The following is a 24,659-nucleotide window of genomic DNA, read 5'->3' on the forward strand; positions in this document are numbered from 1 at the left end:
CCCAAAAGAATTGACTGAGGAAGCCAAGCATGAATTTTATAAGAAACAGAGATTATAATAGTTATTTGAAATAACAGACATTTTCTGAAATAGTAAAACATAGATTAGTAAAACTTTCAAATTCCAACAATGCTAAAGTCTCCCTCCAACAATAATTGTTAAATGCAAATATAACTGCTCCAGATAAATGATGGAGATGAAACTATCTGGTGAAAATTGATTACATGCTAAACATATGAAATTTAAAAAATTGGAGTCTCTAAAAATAAATATCACTCTAGGAAAGTATTAGAAATCTGACTAGGAAGAGTTCTCTAATTATGACTATTAGTACATGAATCTCCAACACTTTAAAAAAATGATTGAAGAAACAATATTTAATTTTCTCAATAATAAAACATGCAATTATTCCTCACTGGTAGCCTCTTTTGTTTCAATGTGAACAGCCACAAATTGCAAGTAAAGCACTCATTTTAAGTAATGACTAGAAACAGGAAATGAAAAAATACATATTCTAGAAGTAGTCAAAAAGAACACTATCATAATTGCTATCAGAATAGCAAGAATTGATAGAACTATTATAATGTTCACTGTTTAGAATAATTATACAATTCATATCTTTGCCCCAAGAACAAGATTTATTATGAAAACATTTTGATTCTAATTTCTACTAGTTCATATTTATATTTTAAAAGCTATTTCTGAATCAAATATTTAAAAGAAAGACATTAAAATTCGTAACATTCAAAAAATCATCTAGGAAAATGACCCCCAAAATTATGAAAATGGTTACGTTAGACAAACAGCAATTACACAGAAGAGAAAAGAAAATGGCTAAGAGAAGTAAACAAATACATTCAGCTTCATTAATTTAAGATATTGGATTAAATAATATTCTCATCAGATCAGCAAAATAAAGCTTGGTAATATCCAGTGTTGTCAAGGACGTAGGTATATGTTGGTAGGCTATAAATTGACAGAATCTTCAGAAAGTCATGTGTAGTATGTATAAACATTTTTTTAAGTGCACATTCTCTTTGCCATAGCAGTCCCACTTTTGTGTGTGTGTATGTGTGTGTGTGTATACACATACTCTCTCCCACAAGCAATATATATATATTCACCTCCTCTCACAAGCAAACAAAACAAAGCAACAAGTACATGTAGTAACTCACTCTGAAAACAACCTGAAGATTGACAGATCTTCCACAGCTAAAGATACAAAGAGAAGGCTACATCAATAAGAGTAAGAGGGACTGAGATGTGTCTGGAACCAAACCCCAATAAAGGCACTCATAACCAGAGGGGATGTTACAGGTGTGGAGGAGCAAGGGGGTCCAGCCCTAGGGACCTGCCCTATAATATCTAACCTTGAAAATCAGCGGGGATTCACTGTGAGAGATGGCAGGGCTATAGGAAACTGAGTCTCTACTCTTAAAGGGCCAGTCTCAGACTCAGCATAGAGGCAGCAATTTGAAAAGCACCTGGATTATACATAAAGGAAATTTGTTGAATAATTTTAGTACATGTGCCAGAGGGGCAGGGATCTGCAGTTTTCTCTGGGAACAGAAGAGTGAGCAGGTGCCATTGTTCTCATGCTCCTTCAGCCTACCTGGCAGGAAGTTGGTGAGAGTCAGCTCTGATACTCTCTATCTACCTTGTTCACGCCACTTGTCTTACTTTGGTGTTCGTTCCCCTGTGAGCCCACAAGCCCTGGCCACCAGTGTGCCTGCAGTAGCCATGGTTGGTCATAGCTGAAATGAGGCTGAGGGCCAGCCCTTCCCACTAGCATACCTGCAGCCATTGTGGCACAGCCATAGCAGGAGGGCACATGCAGCCCACAGAGAGAACACCTGTGGAGCACCTGGTTCTGGTGACCAGGGAGACTATTCTACTGGGACCAAAGGATGCCTTCTACATAAGGCCATTATTGGAGGAGACATAGCTGACCTACTTAATACACAGAAATAGATACAGAGAGTCAGACAAAATGGAGAGACAAAGGAATAAGTTCCGAATGAAAGAACAAGAAAAAACTCAGAAAAAGAGCTAAATGGAATGGAGATAAGTAATTTACCTGATAGAGAGTTCAAAGTAATGGTCATAATGGTACCAGATTGACCGAGGAGTGGAAGAACTCAGTGAGAACTTCAACAAAGAGATATAAAATACAAAACAAACAAGCAAGCAAAAAAACACCAGTCCCCGCCCCCTACAAAACATAACACAAAAAAACCCCAGTGAGCTTAAGGATATAGTAACTAAAAAATACACCACAAGGAATCAAGAGCAGATTAGAGGATGCAGAAGAGCAGATCAGTAATCTGGAAGATAGGTGGTGGAAATTATACAAGCTGAACAGTTAAAAAGAAAAAAAGAATTTAAAAAATGGGATCTCTAGGACAGTAATCAAACATAACTACATTTGCATTATAAGAGTCCTAGAGGAGTAGAAAGAAAGGGGCAAAAAACTTATTTGAAGAAATAATAGCTAAAACTTTGTCTAAATCTGGGGAAGGAAACAGACATCCAGGGTGCACAGAGAATCCTAAACAAGATAAACCCAAGGAGGTCCACACCAAGACACATAATAATTAAAATGGCAATAATTAAAGAAGTAATCTTAAAGGCAGCAAGAGAAAAGCAAACAGTTATGTACATGGGAAGTCCCATAAGGCTATCAGCTAATTTTCAGCAGAAAGTTTGCAGGCCAGAGGGAATTAAAGGGAAAAAACCCTGCAGCCAGGAATACTCTACCTGGCATTATTATCATTCAGAATTGAAGGAAAGATAGAGTTCCCCAGACAAACATGTTAAATGTGACCACTAAAGTAGCCTTACAAGAAATGTTATAGGGGCTTCTCTAAGTGAGAAAGAAAAGGCCATAACTAGAGAAAAATTATGAAAGGGAAAATTTACACTGGTAAAGCAAACATACAGTAAGGTCACTTTTAAAGCTAGTATGAACGTTAAAAGTAGTACAATCAATTACAAACAAAGAAACTTCAAGGGATACAGAAAATAAAAACATTTAAAATATGACATCATCTACATAAAACATGGAAGATGAAGTAAAATTTGGTGCTTTTAGACTGTATTCAAACTTTATGGGATCCCTGGGTGGCTCAGTGGTTTGGCACCTGCCTTTGGCCTGGGGCGTGGTTCTGGAGTCCTGGGATCAAGTCCCACATCGGGTTCTCTGCATGGAGCCTGCTTCGCCCTCTGCCTGTGTCTCTGCCTTTCTCTCTCTCTCTCTCTCATGAATAAATAAATAAAATCTTAAAAAAAAACTTTAGAGACCTTCAATTTAACACAGACTGCTATAAATATAGGAAGTTACACATGAACTTCACACCAAAAACATGTAATAGATATAAAATAAAGAAAAAGAAATCCACACATAACAATAAAGTCATTAAATCACAACAGAAGAGAAAAAGAGAAGAAAGTAACAAAGGAGAATTACAAAAAAACTAGAAAACAATGAACAAATAATACATAATAGGTGCATACTTATCAGTAATTACTTTAAATATTAATGGACTAAATACTCCAATTAAAAGACACAGCATGACTAAAAAGTTAAAAAAAAACACACCCAAGACTCATCTATATTCTGCCTACAAGAGACTCATTTCAGACCTAAAGACAAATGCAGACTGAACGTTAAGGGATGGAAAAAGATATTTCATACAAATGGCAGTAAAAAAAAAAAAAAGAAAAGAAAGCTGGGTTAGCAATACTAATATCAGATAAAATGAACTTTAAAGCAAAAACTGTAACAAAAGACAAAGAAGGGCATTACAGAATGATAGAAGGATCAATCCTACAAGAGGCTATAACAAATGCACTCAAAATAGGATTATCTATATAAATAAAGCAAATATTAATAGACATAACAGGAGAAATTGACACTAATACAATAATAGTAGGGAGTTTTAACACCCACTTACATCAATGGATATATCATACAGAGAGAAAATTCATAAAGAAAAAGGGGCTTTGAATGACACATTAGGCCAGATGAACTTAACAGATATATATATAGAATATTCCACACAAGACCAGTAGAATACAGATTTTTCTCAAGTGCACATGGAACATTCTCCAGAACAGATCACATTAGGCTGCAAAACAAGTCTGAAATTTAAGAAGGCTGAAATCATATCAAGCATCTTTTTCAACCCCAATGGCATTAAACTAGAAATTAATTACAAGAAAAAACTAGAAAAAACAAACACATGAAAGCTAAACAACATGTCACTAAACAACCAATAGTCAATGAAAAAAATCAAAGAAAAAAATTTAAAAATACATGGAGAGGAATGAATGTGGAAACACAACAGTGTTTGCTGTATCCCAAAAATATCCCAATATTTTTGGGATACAGCAAAAGCAGTTCTAAGATGAAAGTTTAGAGTAACACAGGCCTATGTCAGGAAAAATCTCAAATAAACAAACAAACCTTATATCTAAAGGAACTAGAAAAAGGAAAACAAAAAGCCCAAAGTTAGTAGAAGAAAGGAAATAATAAAAATTGGATTAGGAATAAATGAAATAGAGACTTAAACACAAAAGAAAAGATGAAGATAAGAGCTGGTTCTTAGGAAAGATAAACAAAATTGATAAACCCTAAGCTAGATTCAACAAGAAAAAAGAGAACTCAAACAAATAAAATCAGAAATAAAAGGGGAGAAGTTAATGCTGACACCACAGAAATACAAAAGATTACAAGAAACTACCACAAAAAACTACACGCTGAAATACTGGACAATCTAGAATAAAATGATAAATTCCCAGAAGCATGCAACTGTCCAAGCCTGAATTAGGAAAAAGTGGAGAATGTGACAGACTGATTTCTAGTAACAAAAATGAACTGGTAATCAAAAAACTTTTCACAAAAGTCCAGGACTAAATGGCTTCACAGGTGAATTCTACCATACATTTAAACAAGAGTTAATACCTATTTGTCTCAAACTACTGCAAAAAAAATTGGGAGGAAAGAATACTTCCAAATTCATTCTACAAGGCCAGCATTACCAAAACCAGATGAAGACACTATCACACACAAAAAATTACAGACCAATATCCCTGATGAACACAGACAGAAAAATCCTCAACAAAATACTAGTAAACTGTATTTAAAAATACATTAAAAGGATCATTTACCACAATGAAGTGGTATTTATTCCAGAGATGCCAAGATGGTTCAAATTATCCACAGATCAATCATTGTGGCAGACCACATTAACAAAATGAAGATAAAAATCATATGCAGAAATAGCATCTGACAAAATTCAACATCCATTCATCATAAAAACTCTCAACAAAGTAGGTAAAGAAAAAATTATACCTCAACATAATAAAAACCACATATGATAAACCTGAGATAACATTATACTCAATGGTGAAAAACTGAGAGCTTTCCACCAAAGATCAGGAACAAGACAAGGATGCCCATTTTCCTCCACTTTTATTCAATATAGTACTGGAAGTCCTAGCCACAGCAATTGGACAAGAAAAAGAAAGAAAAGCCATCTGAACAGGTAAGGAAAGTAAAACTCTCACTATTTGCAGATGACATGATACCATACACAGAAAACCCTAAAGACTAATTGAAAAAAAAAAAACTATTAGAATACATGAATTCAGCAAAGTTCAAGATAAAAAATTAATATTCAGAAATCTGTTGTTTTTCTACATACTAATAATAAACTATCAGAAAGAAAAACTATGAAAATAATACCATTTACAATTGCATCCAAAATAAAATAGGAATAAATTTAAACAAGGAGGTAAAAGACATGTACTCTGAAAACTATGAGACACTGATAAAAAAAATTAAAGACGACAAAAATAAATGAAAGAATACATCACACTCATGGATTAAAAGAATTAACACTGTTAAAATGTCCATACTACTGGGGTGCCTAGGTGGCTTAGTTGGTTAGGAGTCTGACTCTTGATCTCAGCTCAGGTCTTGATCTCAGGATCATGAGTTCAAGTCCTGAATTGGGCTCCACACTGGGCATGGAACCTACTTAATCTACAGACTCAATACAACCCCTATCATACTGACAGTAGCATTTTTCACAGAACTAGAACAAGTAACTCTAAGATTTGTATGCAACCACAAAGACCTCAAATGCCTAAAGCACTCTTAAGAAAGAGGAACAAAGATGGCTGTAGCACAATCCCAGATTTGAAACTATATTGCAAAGCTATAGTATTGAAGACATTATGGTACTGGCACCAAAACAGACACATAGTTCCAAGGAACAAAATAGCCCCAGAATAAATTCACACTTATATGATCAGTTAATTGACAAGGAAGGAGAGAAAAATATACAACAGGGAAAGACGATCTCTTCAATAATTGGCTCTGGGAAAACTGGAGAGTTACATGTAGAAAAATGAAACTAACCTATTTTCTTACATCATTCATAAAAATAAATTTAAAATGGCCTAGAGACCTAAATGAAAGGCCTAAAACCATAAAACTCCTAAAAGAAAACACAAGCAGTAAAAAATGTCCATCTTGGACATTGGCCTTAGCAATATTTTTACTGCTAAGCAAGAGACACAAAAGTAAAAATAAACCTTTGGGACTATGTCAAAATAAAAAGACTGCACAGTGAAGGAAACTATTAACAAAATAAAAAGCAATCTACTGAATGGGAGAAGATATTTGCAAATGACATAGACAATAAGGGCTTGACATCCAAAATATTTAAAGAACTCCTACAACTCAACAGCAAAAAACAAATAATCTGATTAAAAAGTGGGCAAAGGGGGATCCCTGGGTGGCGCAGCGGTTTAGCGCCTGCCTTTGGCCCAGGGCGCGATCCTGGAGACCCGGGATCAAATCCCACGTCGGGCTCCGGTGCATGGAGCCTGCTTCTCTCTCTGCCTCTCTCTCTCTCTCTCTCCCTCCCTCTCTGTCGATCATAAATAAATAAAATATTTAAAAAAATAAAAATAAAAAAAATAAAAAGTGGGCAAAGGACCAGAAAAGACATTTTAAAAAGATGTACACATAGCTAACAGACACATGAAAAAATGCTCAGCATCACTAATCATCAGGGACATGCAAATCAAAACCAGAATGAGATATCACTTTACACTTGTCAGAATGACTAGAATAAAAAATACAAGAAATAACAAGTTTTGGCAAGGATATAGAGAAAAGCGAACCATTGTGCACTGTTGATAGGAATGTAAATTGGTGCACCCCTATGAAAAACAGTGTCGAGGTTCCTCAAAAAATTAAAAATAGAAATACTATATGATCCAGTAATACCACCTCTGGGTATTTACCAGAAGAAAATGAAAACATCAATTAGAAAAGCTGTAAGCACCCTATGTTCATTGCAACATTATTTACAATAGTCAAAATATGGAAGCAATCTAAATATCTGTTGATAAATGAATGAATAAAGAAGATATATGGTATACACTATGGAATATTACTAAGCCATCAGAAAGAATGAAATCTTGCCATTTATGACAACATGGATGGACCTAGAGGGTATTATGGTAAGTGAAATAAGTCAGAAAGAGAAAGATCCTATATGGTTTCACTTACATGTAAAATCAACAAAACAAATAGGCAAAATCAAAACAAAAGTGGAAACAGACTCAGAAATATAGAAAACTGGTGGTTGCTAGAGGGTAGGGAGGTGGGGTGATATGCAAAATAGGTGGGAGTAAAATGTACAAACCTCTAGTTATAAAAGAAATAAGCCACAGGGATAAACAGTATAGTATAGGGAATATAGTCAATAATATGGCAATAACTTTGTGTGGTGACAAATGGTGAGTATTTTGCAATGTACTTAATTGGTGTGCTATGCATCTAAACTTATATAACATTGTATGTCAACTACAACTAAAACAAAAAATAAGTTACAATGTAACTTTATTATTGAATGTCATGCAGCATCAAAAATAATCAGTATGTGAATTTATGTGAATAACAGACATTTCATGATCTATTTTTAAATGAAAAATTACACACCAAATGTGTAGAATGATACCGGTAGTTTAAAGTCATCCTATTAAATATGTAGCATCAAAGGTAACTGGCAGAAGCAAATTCCAATCCTCTGCACAAACTTTTCTCTCCCAGTTTTCCAAGAATTCCTTGAAAAATAAATTTCCAAGAGAAATAAGCAACTCACAGATGGAAGTCATTCAACACATAGAGAAACAACATACCATGAGTGGGAGCAACAAGAATAGAGATATCAGAAAAAAAAAAGACTTGAAATATTGTTATAATCTGACACTAACCATAAAATTATATTCAGTATGTAAAAATAAAGTTTGAAAATCTGTGTAGCTATACAGGGTAACCAATGAAATCTAAGAACCAAATAGAGCACCTGGAACTGAAAAATATAACTAAAATGAACAAAAAACTTCAATGGCTAGGCTTGGCAGTAAATTAGACACAGCAAAAGAGAGAGAGCAGTGATAAAGAGATTTAGGCATGAAGATACTATCCAGTGTGTCGCACAGATATATGGAAAAAATAGATTAAGAAAAGATGGTGATGGTGTAGAAATGTGTCTAATTGGGATTTCAAAAGGAAAAAAGAGAGAAAGAGGGCAGATGTAATATGTGAGAAGAACATGGCTGAGAATTTTCCATAACTAAGTGTCTTCTGTCAGATTCAAGAGCACAATCAGGCAGAGATACATACAAAGACAGGCTACAGCGCGACAAATTATAGTGAAACTAGAGCAATGGAGACAGATTTGTTTTTAAAGATTTTATTTATTTATTCATGAGAGACAGAGAGAGAGAGAGGGAGAGAGACAGAGAAAGGCACAGACACAGGCAGAGGGAGAAGCAGGCTCCATGCAGGGAGCCCCATCTGGGATTCTAGCCCTGGTCTCCAGGATCACACCCCCGGCCGAAGGCGGCGCTAAACCACTGAGCCACCGAGGCTGCCCAAAGACAGAGATCTTTATTTTTTCAACAAGGAGAGAGGCAGGGAGGGAAGGGGCAGAGGGAGAAGGAAAGATAATCTCAAGCAGGCTCCATGCCCAGCATGGAACCAGAGTCAGGGGGCTGAGATCACAACCCTGAGATTATGACCTGGGCTGAAATCAAGAGTCAGACACTTAACTGATTGAGCCACCTGGGATTAGTGATTTGGATTTGAATTTATGCTCTGGACACACTACAACCACCAATAAAATGAAGTGGCAGGAGTGAAAGATTAAAAGGTGCACAAGAAACCTTTCAGAGATGATGATATGTTCATTCTCTTGACTGTAGTGATCGTTTCCATATGTTGAAACTTATCAAACTATACACTTTTAATATGTGTAGTTTACTGTATGTCAACCATACCTCAATAATTCTATTTTAAAAAGAAATGGAGAATAAAAAATTGATAAGCATATGGATAAATACAAAAAATATAAAATGATGCCTTTATAAAACAGCAATATTAATGTTTTAAGGAGTTAAATATTTTAAACACAGGACCACGATAGCATATTATTCCAGAGGGGAACAAATTCTTCTAGGGATGAAGATAATGCTCAGGAGGTGGGTAAGTGTATTAACTTGAGACTTTGATGATTATGAAGTCTTTAGGGGGGGTTTACTCTATTACAAAAAGAGTAATATCAGAGTATGTGACTTCAAATAGCAGAGGGTAAAATAAAAAAGATAATAATCCAAATAGAAGGCAACAGAGAAAAAAAGAATCATAGAAAAGATGGGACAAATAAATGTATAAAATAAGATGATAATGTAAATAAATGCCTCTGTCAAGCAAAAAATTGCAGACTATTTTTTTAAATCAGCTATATTACGTTACAATGAGCATATCTAAAATACAAGTTTCCAGAAAAGTCAAAAGTAAAAGGCTGGAAAAGATACACCAAAAAAACATCAAATAGAAAGCTGGTATACCTGTTAAAATCAGACAAAATATTACTATGAGACAAAAATCATTGCTAGGGAAAAATATGGTCATTTCCTAATGATAAAACAGTCAAATCCTAAGAAAATGTAACAAATTTAAATTTCTATGTACCTATTAAGAAAGCTTCAAAATGTAAAAGGCAAAAATGCTCCATATGATTAATTTTGGCCACTGAGATATAAGTAGAAATTCCTCCCTCCCTGGCTGGAATGCAGTCATGAAGATGGAATGGATCTTGGAAAGGTGGGCCCTGTATGGTGGAGAAAGGAGCCTTCCCCTCAGGACTCTGCAGAGGAGAGCTACTGCTGAGGCCCTAACCACTCACTCCAGACTTGCTGTAATAAATTTCCCTTCCGTAAGTCAGTGTTTTTTGAGTCTTTTGTTCCTCACACCAGAACCTGATCTTAACTAAGAGTAAGTTTACAGAAGCTAAGGAAGTAGACACTTTTGCAAAGGAGGGGGAAAGTCATCATGGCTTTCCTAATCCCAAAGTGCTCCTGTGATGTTATTATAACACTTAGGTAATCAATACGACAGAAGAAAAACTAGTTCCTTCAAATGACAACTGGCAATATATTGCATATGGTTTATTAATCTCTGCTTCTGCCTCTTACTTTCAACTGATTTGCCAGTTAGGAAGGAAATAGAAGATTAATTTGGTTCATTTAGACTTCCCTTTGTGTGTGTGTGTGTGTGTGTGTGTTTGTGTGTGTGTACTTCAAGCACTTAATATCCATGGAAATTGTGAAATGGTCCATTTGTGCTTAATATCCTCTCTAGGAAATTTAATTGATTAAGTGCAATATCCCCTCAGAGAGAAGGCACACATCCTAAATTCTGTTTTTATAATATCTGATTACAATCTATTTGTGATCCCTAGACATCACTGGTTTCTTTTTCCTGCTGCTGTTGCTGTTTCTGTTGTTTTCAATTCAGCAACAAGACGCAGAGAAGAATCGCTCAAACACAAAACATTTGCCAGGTAATATTATGTGGATGAGAAAATTAAACACAGAGAAAGTCAAAAGAGGATTTCAATATGAAAAACCAAAGCTTGTGACGTTACTAAATGTTCATGACCCTGACTCTGAAAGCTAATAGGTTCCGGCACATTTTGACTGATGCAAATCCATACTGGAGTGTATCAGAGGAAATGATTTAAGAGCCCAAAGGGCATAGGAATATGGGGAGATCTACGAACTCAGTGGTTTCTGAACTGGGAACACATGAACTCTTTCCAAAGAGTATGTGAGTGTAGATGGTTTGTAAGAAATCAGTTTCCAGACTCCGGAGTCTTTCTAATTTATGTATCTGAAAACGTTCCTATGTGCAAAGCATCTTTTTGGTTTTCTAACCCTCTTTCTTTTCAATCATGCTCTCTCATTTCACAAGACTTTGAGATCTATTCCAGTCAGTGAAACAGACAAATCGCTGCACCATAAAACCCTGATTTATTTTTACAAACAAATCACACTGAATGGTAAAATGGATTTTCAGTGTAAATAATTTATCCATCATTTCACTATTTGAAAAGGATAATGCTCTTGGCTTTTATCTCTTCAATAATATTATGAAGTTGAAGTGCAAAATACTACTGGTTACCCAAAGAATGCATATCTTCTCAAAATAAGTAATATCCTCCCTTAGCCATGTTCTCATTTGTTAGGGACACATGATTTACTAGGCATCTGGAAGCCATTCTTTTAAGACGTCTTCACTGTTTCCTTTGGTGTTTTTGGGAGACATCACCCGGATATTATTAATCCTCAGTTTGTTTTTCCAAAATATCAAGTCGCACATTAAATCCTTTACTCTCCATGAGGATTTCTGGAGTAATCACTTCTTGGCTAGACTACACGTTTTCTATATCAAATAACCTTCCCTACATTCCAGTGTACTTTGCTCTGAGTTTCTGCTTTTTAAAAATCCAGAAAAGGGACCAAGGGCTACATGACATAAAATGGAATTAAACATCTTTTACAGTATTCTGCATTCTCACTTAAAGAGAGAGCTTAGATTAAAATGGAAAGATTGGGAATAAAATAATTAATAAAGACACTGGAAAGGTTTAGAATAACTGCACAAAAATAAAGTGGCAAATCAGAACAGTTAACCGTTAATTCTGGCTATGCATCCTAGATATTCTTGCTAGAGGAATGAGAACAGGATATGGTGACTGAACCACCATGATAATGTAATGAGAATGAAGACCAAAATTAGAACACATTTAGTAAATGATGACTGATAAGTGAAGAATGGTGTTTTGACAGATTGGATTATTAGTTCCAATGATGTCTTTGCTCTGTTGTCATGGTATCATATATCCATCCCTTGCTATGGTTTCATATCGGGCAAATAACAGCTCCTGGCCCCTTGACTTTGTGTTTGGCCATTTGACTTGTTTTGGTCAATAGGCTATCAGTTTGATATGACGCAATCAGAGACTTGGAATGTCCATGGAAGTGATTCACTGTGACAAGAATGTGTAATAGGCAGCTGATGTTCTCAAGCCTGGGTTCCAGAACTAGACATATGGGGCAGATTCACAGCCTGACATCGAGCCCAGAAACACACAGCTTGAGGCAGAGCCACTCAGGCTAAGCCTAGACCAGCCAAACTGTATTGAAACTGCAATTGGCCTACAGACCCATGAGTGTGAGCAAAAATATGTGTATACCACTGAGTTTTGGGGTGATCTGTTATGCAGCATTATTGTGGCAACAGTTAGCTGTCACAGAAGCCTTACCTCCTCTGATAGTATGCCCGTCAGCACTGGATCTCTTTAAGCTGTGTGATCATCAGCCAGGCCTGGGATGATGGAGAATAAGCTTCCTACAAAGTTGTTGGCCCTGGTTCTTCTTGGAGAAGCTGATTAGCTCCTGGTTGTGTTTTGCTTAAAATTCACTCTTATTCATCTTTGGTATTTGCTCAACACTTTTGCCAGATTTCTAAATAACATGCTTAAACTGCTATCTCTTGATATTTCTTTTTTGTACATTATTAGTGACTCTTGACTCTGAAACAGGGTATAATTCTGTTCCCATCACTCCTGCCCCCCCCCCCCTGCCACCTTCAAGACGTCTTCACTTTCCCTACAACAATACCTGGGATTTGCTCGAAAGGACACCTAAATGTCAGCACCTATAGATCTTTGTTTTGGGGCTGGCCGGTCTCAAGTCCTTTGCCTGACTGGGCTGCCATTGTGAGGAGGGTGACCAGAAAGGGCTCAGGACAGTCTTGGCATTCAGCATACCCATAGGCTCTTAGTGTTCAATTGTCCCTGGTGCCCTGACTTATGGATCTTCCAGTTGGGGAAAAGGATACTGGGGTCCAGCTACCCCCAACAAGGCTCTCAAGCTGCCTTCCTGTTTTCAGTCCGCTCTGCAACTTGAGAGATGCCACCTAGCCCTGAGTCTTTCCAGGGCTACTGGCAAATGTTTTATTTTTCTTGGCTTTGACCCCTTTAAACTACTGGGTTTCACTTTCTCCTCTTTCCTGAGCCATTCCAACTCTTCTGCTTTCCATTATCCACATTTTGTTGCCATGTTTAACCTGTTTCATCTTCCCTCCCTTCCTCTGTCCCCATTGGATCTCAGCACACTTTGGAAATTTGCATAATGCACAGGTTTGACTGGCAGGCCAGTGATGTGGCATGTAGGCTTGACTAACTCCATAGGCTACTTTTATCATTTCTAGAGGTGTTGATCCAACTTGAGAAGAGACTATGCCTCTCTAGGTTTATTCTTTTTCTTTTTGATAGTACTGAAAAGCTTCATGCTTTGTCTTTATTCCCCCAATTTCAATTTGAGATTCCAGTCATTTAATTATTTTTGCACTCAAACTTTCTAGTCAAAAGGTCAGCTGACTGCAGCCACATGTAGTAAATACAAGATAAAGATCAATGAAAATGTCTTTTCTTCATGAAGTTGCCTTAAAATGTTTAAGGCAAGCCTATAATTTTACTTTGGAATTAAAGTCATTTTGATACACATGAAATCATTTACTATAATTTGTTGACAAATGGCAAACAATGGCTAACATTAGTTCATATGTATATATAATTTAAATTTACTTATGTAGCCTATGTTTGTTTCTTATACTATTTTTTTCTTACTACGGGAACACAGGGTCATTACAATACATCAAAAGATAAAGAGGTATGTAAATAAAAATTGAATAATTCTTCCCCACTTTTTAAGGTGATGTATATTATTGATTTGCTGTGTAACCATCCACAATTTGTACATATACCTAAGAAATAATATGGTAAAACTTTTTTACTAATCCAAGACATTGGGCTTCAAGATACAATAGACAATTTATTCCAGAGTGCGGAACTAGGACAAGATGTACAATGGGAAAGAGTATAACTGGAAAATCAATTACCTGACTCACTCACACTGAAGTTAGAAAAGGGAAATGAGTGGGAATTCCAGGAAGAAGCTTTTTGGAGAGAACCATACTAGCCATCTCTTTTCTACTCACCTGCCCCCAACGTCAAGTCAGAGAGGAAGAAAAGGACTCTACGAAGACCACTTAGAGTCCTAACTACGTGTCCTTTGCCTTGTGCAGTTGGGAGTGGAGAGGGTGCAGTGGACAAGCCTGGGGATGAGAGACAGGATGGGTATAGTGGCATTGGTGGCAGAGTGAAGGAAAGTTTCTATTGTGATGGAACTGACCTGCAAATCCAGAGTTTATTGGGCAAATAATATGAAAACTGTGGAGGAAGTACTCTGTTAGAGGTGGAACAGCAGCTAGGAGACCTCAGCAGACAGATGTGTGAGATGCTAGGTTCCTGCTGCTATAGCCAGAATGAAAACTCTTGTTCTGGATGGAGCAAAACCCCAGGGGAAGAATATCAACAATGTAAGGTTTTTGAAGGGCCGAGAAAAACTCTCACTAGAGAAAGAGCCAGTTTAGACTTCATGCAAAGGATGCAAAGCTAGCTTGTGAGAGGAAGATGACTTTGAAGGTTTCATGGCCTTTTTCTCTCTTCTCTCTCCCCTGTTATTTCTCACCTAAAGGGCTAGAGTGAGACTATAGATAGGAATTAGTAAAGACAAGGTATAAACAAGAGGCTGACCATGCATTTCAAATGCCCATGGCTGTGTGGCTGGTCTGAGATGCTTGCCTGGTGAGATGACCCAGGCGTCTATTTCTTTTTTTTTTTTAAGTTTTTTTATTTATTTATGATAATCACAGAGAGAGACAGAGAGAGGGAGAGGCAGAGACACAGGCAGAGGTAGAAGCAGGCTCCATGCACCGGGAGCCCGACGTGGGACTCAATCCCGGATCTCCAGGATCGCGCCCTGGGCCAAAGGCAGGCGCTAAACCACTGCGCCACCCAGGGATCCCCCAGGCGTCTATTTCTGAGCTCTTAGTTGTCTTATCTGACCATGGTTGCTGTGATTTCCAATTCATAATTACTGCAAGGCATGGAAGTACTAAGAGCTGCCCAAGTACTAAGAGCTGAGTCCTTTGGCCTCTGGTTTATGAACATCCCCCTGTCTGGTGGTAGCATCCTAGCCCCCATAGTAATCATGGTCAATCAACAACCCAACTAGTATCATAAGTCCTTGCTTTTTGTTTTTGTTCTGTTGGGTCACTGGCATGAGGACCCCAGAGCAGCCAGTTGGTAGTCACAGCCTCAAGTCCAGTGGAATCCTTACTGTATTCTCTGATGGAAGCAATTCCTTCCATGAAAAGTAGGGCTTCTACACGCCAAATTCCGTAGGTCACTGATCGTTATGGAGAGAAAGTTCACTCCTTGGTTTGCACAGCCACGAATTCCAGCTACTAGAGAAAATAGTACTACATGTCAACTGTTAACTCGGTGCATAAACCATGTCTTGGAGAATGGAGACCCAACCCTACGAGGTGCTGTGCCATACTGGCTCCTTAGCTGGGATGTCAACAGATCACTCTGCTATCTTAACAGGATGGCTGCCTCTGGGTCATGCAGGTCATGAGATCAATGGCTCTCATAGTGGTAAGCCTACTGTTGCATCTCTGTTGCTCTAAAATGAGTCTCCTGTTCTGAGGCAATGTTGTATGGAATACCATGTTGATGACTGAGACATTCTGATGGTGGTTCTGGCAGAGGCAGAGTGGACAGGGAAGGCAAATCCCTATTCGGAATATGTATCAGTCCTAGTAAGGAGGAATCTTTTCCCAAAATGAAAGGAATCCAATGTGACTGACTTGCCACCAGGGCCTGGTTAGTCTCCCCAGGAATGTGCTATATTAAAGTTTAGTGTCAAAAAAAAAATAAAAGTTTAGTGTCAGTCCCTGCTGTTAGCAGACTGGAGACATGGCATTAGTAAAATCTCCAAAGTGGCTTTGGACTACTATCCTAACAGAGCAATTAGGTGGCCTTTTGGAGGCATAGCTGTAGTGTCAGCTTGGAGACAATGGTCTATAAAGATGGGGTGCTATCCTCCACACTCCAGTGTATACACTAAATCAACAGCCCTTATATGGGGCTGTGACCCATAAAGGTCAAATACATAGATTCTAGAACTAAGAGGTAGAAGTAGAAGTAGCCATGCTTATCCATCACATGGGGGAATGTGTGCTTCCTGTCACTGCAAGTCTGGGCTCTGTACATTCAGAAGTCCTTGTTCCTAGGGTGGAAGTGTTCCAACAAGGGACCTTAAACTTTAACTTTTGGGGGCACCTGGGTGGCTCCGTCAGTTAAGGTCCTAACTCTTGACTTCGGCTCAGCTCATGATCTTAGGGGTCATGGGATCGAGCCCCATGTCGGGCTCCATGCTCACTGGGGAGTCTGCTTGAGATTCTCTCTTTCTACTCGCCTCCCCCCCCCCCAGCTCATGCTCTCTCTCTCTCTCTCTCTCTAAAATAAATAAATACATTTTAAATTTTAACTTTTGGTAACTTTGTGACTTTGGGCTCTCCTGCTCTCTCTTTGTGCAAGTAAGCCCAAAGTCACATATTTCTCTGTGCAAAAGAGAAATTGATTGTGATCATGAGGAAGGGGTAGAGTTGTGGGGCAAGGGAAGAATGTGTCTGGAACTTGAGTGGTCCACCTGTGGACTGCTTGGTACTTCCTTGCCTAGTTTTGATGATAAAGGCACAAATAAAATAGCTATCACATGACAAGGACTGATGCCAATGGTTCAGATCCCTCAGCAAAGAGGGCCAGGGATCACCCCACCAGCCATCTAGACCAGCCACTGAAGGATGAGGGGAGTTTGGAATAGGCAGAGGGGAAGGGAGATGATGAGTATCAGTTGTGACCATAAGACCACCTGCACAGCCAGGGGCTGTGGTTTTATCTCTTATCTTTCTCTTGTTTAGTTTCCCTAGGAAAAGAAGCCCACCAGAATCCTGGAGAAGCTGCTCCCAGATGTACTGCATGATGCTAGTGAAATCTCGGCCATGCAAGGGGTGGACTGTAGTGGCTGCTGTGGACTGTCCAGACCACCATCCCCATCCCACTCCTCCAAGACTGAAGAATGCTTGTCCTCACCCGCTGGGGAGTGTTTGTAGCAGATAGCTCTCAACTTAAGGGCTCAAAGCCATGCCCTCCTCCTGGGGACAGCCTGTATCCAGTGACTGGCCAGTAATGATGAGCTGATGTAGGAATACAGAGGTCCAGCCCCCTAGTCTCACTATGTAAGAACTCTGCAGGGCCACCCCAGCTCCAGAGCTGTCCACTGCAATTCTGCAATTCAGCTGGCCTTGTCCAATCCCATTGCCTTCAATTCCCTGTGGATATTCCTCAATGAATTGCTCACATGTGCTTCTCCATCTTGGAGTTTGTTTCCTGGGGAACTTGACCCAACGTGGCTTATTAATAGTCTCCTAGCTTCAACTCTTGTACTTCAATAGCCTACTTCCACAACATACCCAGAATGGCTAACAACACAAATCTGGCCATATCACACCTTGCTTAAAATCCTTCAATAACTTTCATTTACTCCTGGAATAGAATCTGATTCTTGATCATGGCTTAAATTCCTACTTTATGTAACCCTGCCCCCCTATTCATCCTATTCTCCCTCCAACTCTACTTCTTTGCTTACTGTGCTCTAGTGGCCTTCCTTTTAGTCCAGAGATTTGGAATATACTTTAATGGGGTCCTTTTTTTCCCCAGCACCCAAACTTAGATCACCTAGTTCTGCTAACAGAGTGCCTGGCATGTGTTGGTAGCCAAAAGAATGCATTAGTGGAATAAATGAAGGTCTAGAAGGTTAGAATCTAAGGAGAAGGAGCCATTTCATTTATGGACCATGGGCCTTGCTCAGAAATGTACCACTGAGATATATCTTTGCACACAGGAAGGCAAGTAGAACTTTTTGATTACTAGTCTTTATCTATAATAGAAGGTAGGAGCTGGCAAACTTGGTCCTTAGAACTTCACACAATTTTCTATCATCAGAATTTCTGTTGAAATCTCCTGAAACATTCCATTGAGAGGCAATCTTTCCCCTTAACGAGACTTAATCTTATCACAGTACAATCTAAGAGACTGCACTTTCCTGCAAGCCTCATGAAGTTGCGTCTGTCTGGTCCTTTCCTGACTGAGGGAGGTATCGGACATTCAAACAGACCTTGCCTATCACCTTCTCATGGTTGTAGCCTATGAATGCTTCTCTTGGTGGTTTCATGCCAGTTGACTCTGCTCTAACACAAGAGAATGGGTCCCTGAGACCTGCAGACTTTTTTGTTTACATAATATTATGTGTTGAATTGTGTCCTCCCTAAAATTCATAGGTTCAAGTCCCAGTATCTCCTTATGGAAGACAGACTCTTTACAGAGTTCATTAAATTACAGTGAGTTAATTAGAGTGGAGCCTAACCCAACATGGCTGGTATCCTTAGAAAAAAATAAAATTTGCACAGAGACACGTCTACAGGGAGATGTCATGTGGACATGAAGATGGCCATCTACAAGCCAAGGAGAGAAGCCACGTAGTGTGTGGTATCTTGTTATGACAGCCCTAGTGGACTACACACAGAATCTATGCTTCTACAGAGAAGCTGAGTTGGTCTGAGCCAGGGGCTTGGTTTCACAGAAGCATATTTAGCTGACATAAAGTTGTCAGAAAGGGCCAAAAAAACTCTCAAATCTTTTCCAGAAGTCCTTTGGCAGACTTTCTGTGAAGCTCCATTGGACAGAACTGAGTCACATGTGCATACTTTATGAAGACAGCGCTTGGGAAGGCCCTCTGCTACAGCAAACTTCTGCGTGTGCTCGCACTGTTGAAGGTTCTTTTCCCAAACACAGCCGCTTAGAATCATACATCTGGTTCTATCAACTATATTCGAGAAAACACAAGCTTCACGCTTCTGGTGCCTGGCTCAAAAAGATTTTGTCAGGTAGAAAGGCATCTTTGATTAGGTGATTCACCAATTTCACTTTCTACGTGTCACTCTTCTAGATCTTAGGGATACAGACTTGAAGGTCTCTATTTCATGGAGTTTACTGTGGAGGTAGCAGTTAATGACAGCTGGTCAAGACAAATCCTCCTGGGAGGCTTCTTTAGTTTGGGTGGTCAGCACTCTCTGAGAAGTATTCATTTAAACTGAGAGTTGGAAGGTCAGCCAAGTTAGTACCAATATGGCAAGGAAGAATTAGAAGAAGCCAGCTGAGAATTCTACAGATTTACATATCATCACATGCTTTTTTTTTTTTCTTGGACAATCTCGAGGCTAATAAATTCAAATTTTGCCATCAGATTAAGCAATGGTAGATTGTGACATTTGGCATGAATTTGGCAAATGAGAACACAGATACTTAGATCCTGGAGGGCACTGGCTTTTGCAAAACCTCCTGAATTTGTAGATCTCTGGCTAGTTTCTATGCTGGGCTCAGTAATGCTCTCTTACATTATACAGCTGATGAAAATGTGCAAGTGACATAAAGCACCCAAAGAAATTTTCCTGCTCCATGAGTATTCTAGCACCCCTCTCTGAAGGGTGGATTCTGATCCTCACCAATGTGTGACCTGCATCACTCTAGAGGTATGATGCTGTGGTTGTCTCCAAGAGCAATCTGTTCATTTTGGGAAAGGGCTCCCTTCAGATGAGATGAGATGATATATGCTAATATTTATTAGCATATAATAATCCTTTCTGATTCACTGCAAGTCTAGGCTTCTCTGGAGGCAGAGGCTACTTTAGGCAAAATGGTTCCATTTCCAACAACTTTTATACTCTTAAAAAAAAAAAAAAAAGGAAAGGAAAAGAAAGAAAGAATCCCCAGAAAAGCCTAATCTATTTCATTTCTCTCTGCATCTGAAGAAGAAAGGCTCCACTTTTAAACTGGGACAATATAATATCCTGACATCTAATACCCTAACATCATCCATATCTGAGTCTTTGGCTTTAGGGAAAGAATCCAGTTCTAGTTCCTAAACACTCCACCACCCTAAATTATCTAGTACACGGCCCTAAACACTCTACCCACAAAGAGAGTATGCTGTTCTTGCTCTCTTTTATTATTTTTTCCCCAAATATTTTCTTTTCAGCCCCTGCTGGTTTCTCACTGCTGGGACTCTTGTTGATAGAAGTATCTACTGGTGTGGTTAAGGCCACGCTGGTAAAAAATAAAAAGGCATTTAAAAACATGAGGAAGTGTTCTCATTTCATTCCAATTCTCTGAATTAGACTAATAAAGAGCAGTTTCTGCTTTTCCAGTGAGTACTGATGTATGCCACCAAACCTGCTTTTTGGACAAGCACACTTAGGCCTCGGCTACCCCGTGGGAGGCCCTGTGCCATTCTGAGAACTCGGCGAAGATTGAAGGTACATAGAACAGCACAGGGCACACAGCAGAACACCTGCCCAGGAACCTACGGAGACACAGAAAACGCTGTTCCACGAACATTTTCTATTCGCTGTCCTATTAAACTGCTACCCCAAACCCCCACCGCGGGTGGCCTTATTTAAGGTCAGCGTTTCCCACCTGGTGGAGAGAGGCAGGCCGCGTCCTCGCGGAAGGAGCCCGAAAGGAGGGGACGAGCGGGGAGCGGCGGTGGCCGGCGTCAGCGGAACCCCGCGCGGCGGGGAGTCACCGGGGCGGGCGCGCAGGTCTGGGCGGGCCCCGGGCGCGCTCGCACCGCGGCCGCGGGCGGGGGCGGGGGCGGGGGCGGGCTCGGGCCTCCCCTCCGCGGGGCGGCGACGCTCCGCGCGGCGGGGCGTTGGGTGTTTACCGCGCGCCCTAGCAACTGGCGGGCGCGCGGCTGGCGGCGCGGGGCGCGGGGCGCTGGGCGCAGTGCGGACGCGGAGCGGGGCGCTGCAGGTGAGTGCGGCCGTCGGGCGCAGGGCGGCCGCCGGGGACTCGCCGCCGCCCCTCCGCGCCGGGCCCCGCCGCTCCCGCCCGCCCCGCGCAGGGGGTCCTTGCAGCCTAACGCGGCGGGGTTCGAGCAATGGGGGCCTCTCTCGCCCGCTCCCCTCGTCTCCTCGGGCCGCGGCCCGCCCTGTCCCGGCCCTCTCCCTCCCCTCCCCTCCCCGCCGACCCCCTGCCCGGGCGCCTCCTGCTCCTCGGCTCCCGAGCCGAGCCCCTCTCCGCGACCCGTTCTGTCCGCGGCTCAGGCGACTCCCGGCGCCTCCCCGTCCTCCTACCCTCCGCCCCTGCAGCTCGCCCTCCTTCCACCTACCGTCCTCCTCCCTGCGCCTTCCTGCCGGCGCCCCGTGCCCCCTCACCCCTACAGACTGAGCTCCGGCTCCAACGAACGCCTGTCGCCGTCTGCTCGGTGTTTTCACGCAGGCTTGAAGTGTACGTGGATTCAGGGCCCTGCACATGCCAGTTCTGAAATTCTGATTTTTCTGTAGCTTCATCATTCCCAGAATGGCACGTGTATGCGCTGTGACTCCCAATCCGTGTTACCAGCCACATTTCTAGATCTCAGCGTGGATGCTCACCTTCCCTTAGCTCTGTTTCTGCTCGAGCGTTACAGAAATTATTCACGGACGGGTTTCATTTTTTTTAATGCTACGGGAAGCTTGCAGCTAATCCTTAAAAAAGAAAAACAAGCTGTGTTACAGTGATTTGATTCGGACAGAAAATGAGTAGAATAATAGACAAAATGAATATAAATGATTTTCCATTTATGAGAACACGTGCACAGAAACTTTTCTCCATTTAATCATTAAACTTTTTAACAGTCCCACCTTAATTCAAAGATACTTACTACATATTCATGTGTATTCGTTGTAACTGTGGTTCTTAGGCCAAAAGGACTCCTGGATTGGCAGTGGGTAGAAACTGGGGAACAGCCTGTTTTGATTAAAAAAAAAAAAAATTTAGTTTTGTATTTTTACCTGAGTTACACAGACCTTTTTTTCTTTTTTTTTAACACCCCTGGGACTAGTGGAATAAATACGGTTCTCCTGCTAAATGAGGCTATTAGAAATGTCCTAGACTTAACATGAAAAGCTTTAGATTACACTGTTTTCTTTTTGTAATTTATTCACTTACGCCTACAGAGTACTTCTTTCTCTTTCTCTGTCCGTCTGTCTCTCTTTTTTTTAAAAAAAGATGTTATTCATGAGAGACACAGAGAGAGGCAGGCTCCTCACAGGGAGCTGGATGCAGGATTCGATTCCAGACCCAGGATCATGCCCTGAGCCAAAGGCAGACGCTCAACAGCTGAGCCACCCAGACTGTCCCTCCTTCTTTCTCTCTCTGCTCTCACTCTCATTTTTAAAGGCTTTTTCTACCTATCTTGTTCAAGATTTTGATCCACTTTTCCCCCCTAATAATATTTTTTGCCTTCTGAGTTGTCCCAGACCCTCCTGAAATTTTCTTAGACCTCAAATCAAGCCTGTTCATTGTTGCAGCTCCTGCCTTTCCAGATTTAGAAAAACAATTTGAAGAGATACAAACGTGTTATTTTTGTATAGAAATTTATCATGATGAAGACCTTTTTGCATTTCTTAGCTCTTTTTAAAGTGTCTTTCAGGAAGTTGCTGTATGGGGTGTTGACTGCTGCTACAGTCTTATATAATCTATGTATGTCCACATTTTCCTTTTAAAAAGTACAAGAAGGAAATGATACACATGTTGTAGTTTTATAAGACCACTGAAACAAGTGGTATGCTTAAGATTAAAAATAAATTGTGCACATAAGACTTTCTATATGTGATAAAGCTGTTTGCACTTATTCTTAGCTTGCACTTACTCTCTTAATACTGGCAAACTCAACAGTGTTACTGATGTAAGCATCAGTACAGGCTTACATGTTTGGAATCAAGCAATAGAAACAAACTACTAGAATACTAAAATAAACGCACACAAAAAAATCTGTACCCTAATTGTATATATTTTATAATTGTATGTATTTGTATATATAAGTATATACACAGATATAAAAATATATATACCTATTTATGTACACATATATCAGCCATTCTCAGCCCTGAGAACTATCATTTTTTATAACAAATATTTTGTAATGCCTTCTTTGCTACTCCAAAATCAAAATCCTAGGTAGTAATTCTACATGTGTGCATAGTTTAAATGTAGGATAGGATATCTTTAAATGTAGATAGGATATCTAGATCAGTGGCTCTCAGTGAGGCAGTACTCATAACTCAGAAGTATTATTAACCATATTTCATTATCAAAATGATATTGGCTACTTCCTGGGACCCCAGGATCATATCCTGAGCCCAAAGGCAGACACTCAACCACTGAGCCACCCAGGTGCCCTGATGTCTGACATTCTTGGTCCTCATCACTAAATCCCAATGATGTCCCCTAACTGTAAAGTAAAGGAAAATTAAAAGGTAAATAATTGCAATACAATAATAGTATGTAAATGCTCAGGTACCACTACACTAGAATATGTAGTGAAGTAGTCAGGTGCTCCAGCCTTACATAGAATTATATACTGTGAATGCAGTAGCTCCAAATGCAGGCTGATGTAAACACATCATTGAAACTTAAATTGTGTGACCAGCATGGCCATCAATGGTGTGATTTTCCAAAATACTGAGCTCTTGGTAGACTTCCATATAAGACAGAATATATACAACCTTCCTTCGACTTACATGATAGTTGCAATCCTGGAAAATTCAGTGTATGTCAAAACTGTGGAAAAATTACTTTGTGATTATAAAGTGGAGTTAGATTCTTAGCGCACGTATTACTTATCTGAAGTTTTTCGCCCACCAGATGCCTAAAGAGTGTAGCATAATTCTGTCTGGGGACTGTTGTGCACATTGCAGGACATCAGACATTATTTTTTAAGAGTTTATTTATTTATTTATGAGAGACAGAGAGAGGCAGAGACATAGGCAGAGAGAGAAGCAGGCTCCCTGTGGGGAGCCTGATGCGGGACTCAATCCCAGGACCCGCTCCTGGGACCCCAGGATCACACCCTGAGCCAAAGGCAGACTCAACCACTGAGCCACCCGGGTGCCCTGATGTCTGACATTCTTGGTCCTCATTACTAAATCCCAATGATGTCCCCTTCCTATCATTTTGATAATGAAATATCCTTAATAATACTTCTGAGTTATGAGTATTGCCTCATTGAGAGCCACTGATCTAGATATCCTATCACTAGATTTAGTGCAGTACAAAACCCAAAATCCCCAAGTCATTTCCGAAGGGTCCTGGTACTTCGGAGCTTTAGTAATAATGGGGGAAAGCTAATTCTATTCTATATTTAACTTTATCACCATTCTAATATTCTGGAAGGAAGCCTTTCATGATCCTATTAGTGAAAAATCAAACAAGTATAGA

At 39.9% G+C, this 24,659-nt stretch overlaps 1 protein-coding gene and 2 long non-coding RNA genes across 4 annotated transcripts in view; 2 read left to right on the forward strand and 1 right to left on the reverse strand.

Annotated features, from left to right (window-relative positions):
* The window catches only part of LOC112670279 (uncharacterized), a 96,370-nt gene extending 75,364 nt beyond the window's left edge, over positions 1 to 21,006 (reverse strand). The window contains exons 1-3 of one of the 2 annotated variants that reach the window (XR_003142847.3): positions 20,874 to 21,006; positions 20,631 to 20,760; positions 17,661 to 20,504 (exon numbers count right to left, since the gene is read on the reverse strand). This is a non-coding gene — a long non-coding RNA (uncharacterized LOC112670279). Of the gene's footprint in view, positions 1 to 17,660; positions 20,505 to 20,630; positions 20,761 to 20,873 lie in introns of those variants that run through there. The other variant, XR_004813730.2, reaches the window with a different exon arrangement.
* LOC112670278 (uncharacterized) lies at positions 12,454 to 17,713 on the forward strand. Its single transcript, XR_003142846.3, has 2 exons — positions 12,454 to 12,598; positions 17,261 to 17,713. It is a non-coding gene; the product is annotated as an uncharacterized LOC112670278 (long non-coding RNA).
* A 122-nt stretch (positions 21,007 to 21,128) lies between the features above and the next one.
* The window catches only part of LOC125752944 (outer dynein arm-docking complex subunit 2-like), a 44,283-nt gene continuing 40,752 nt past the window's right edge, over positions 21,129 to 24,659 (forward strand). Inside the window, exon 1 of the mRNA XM_049096660.1 lies at positions 21,129 to 21,209. The gene's annotated coding sequence lies outside the window, so the exon portion shown is untranslated. The remainder of the gene's footprint in view (positions 21,210 to 24,659) is intronic.

The sequence above is a fragment of the Canis lupus genome, chromosome 2, assembly GCF_003254725.2.
Source record: "Canis lupus dingo isolate Sandy chromosome 2, ASM325472v2, whole genome shotgun sequence".
Classification (NCBI taxonomy): domain Eukaryota; kingdom Metazoa; phylum Chordata; class Mammalia; order Carnivora; family Canidae; genus Canis; species Canis lupus.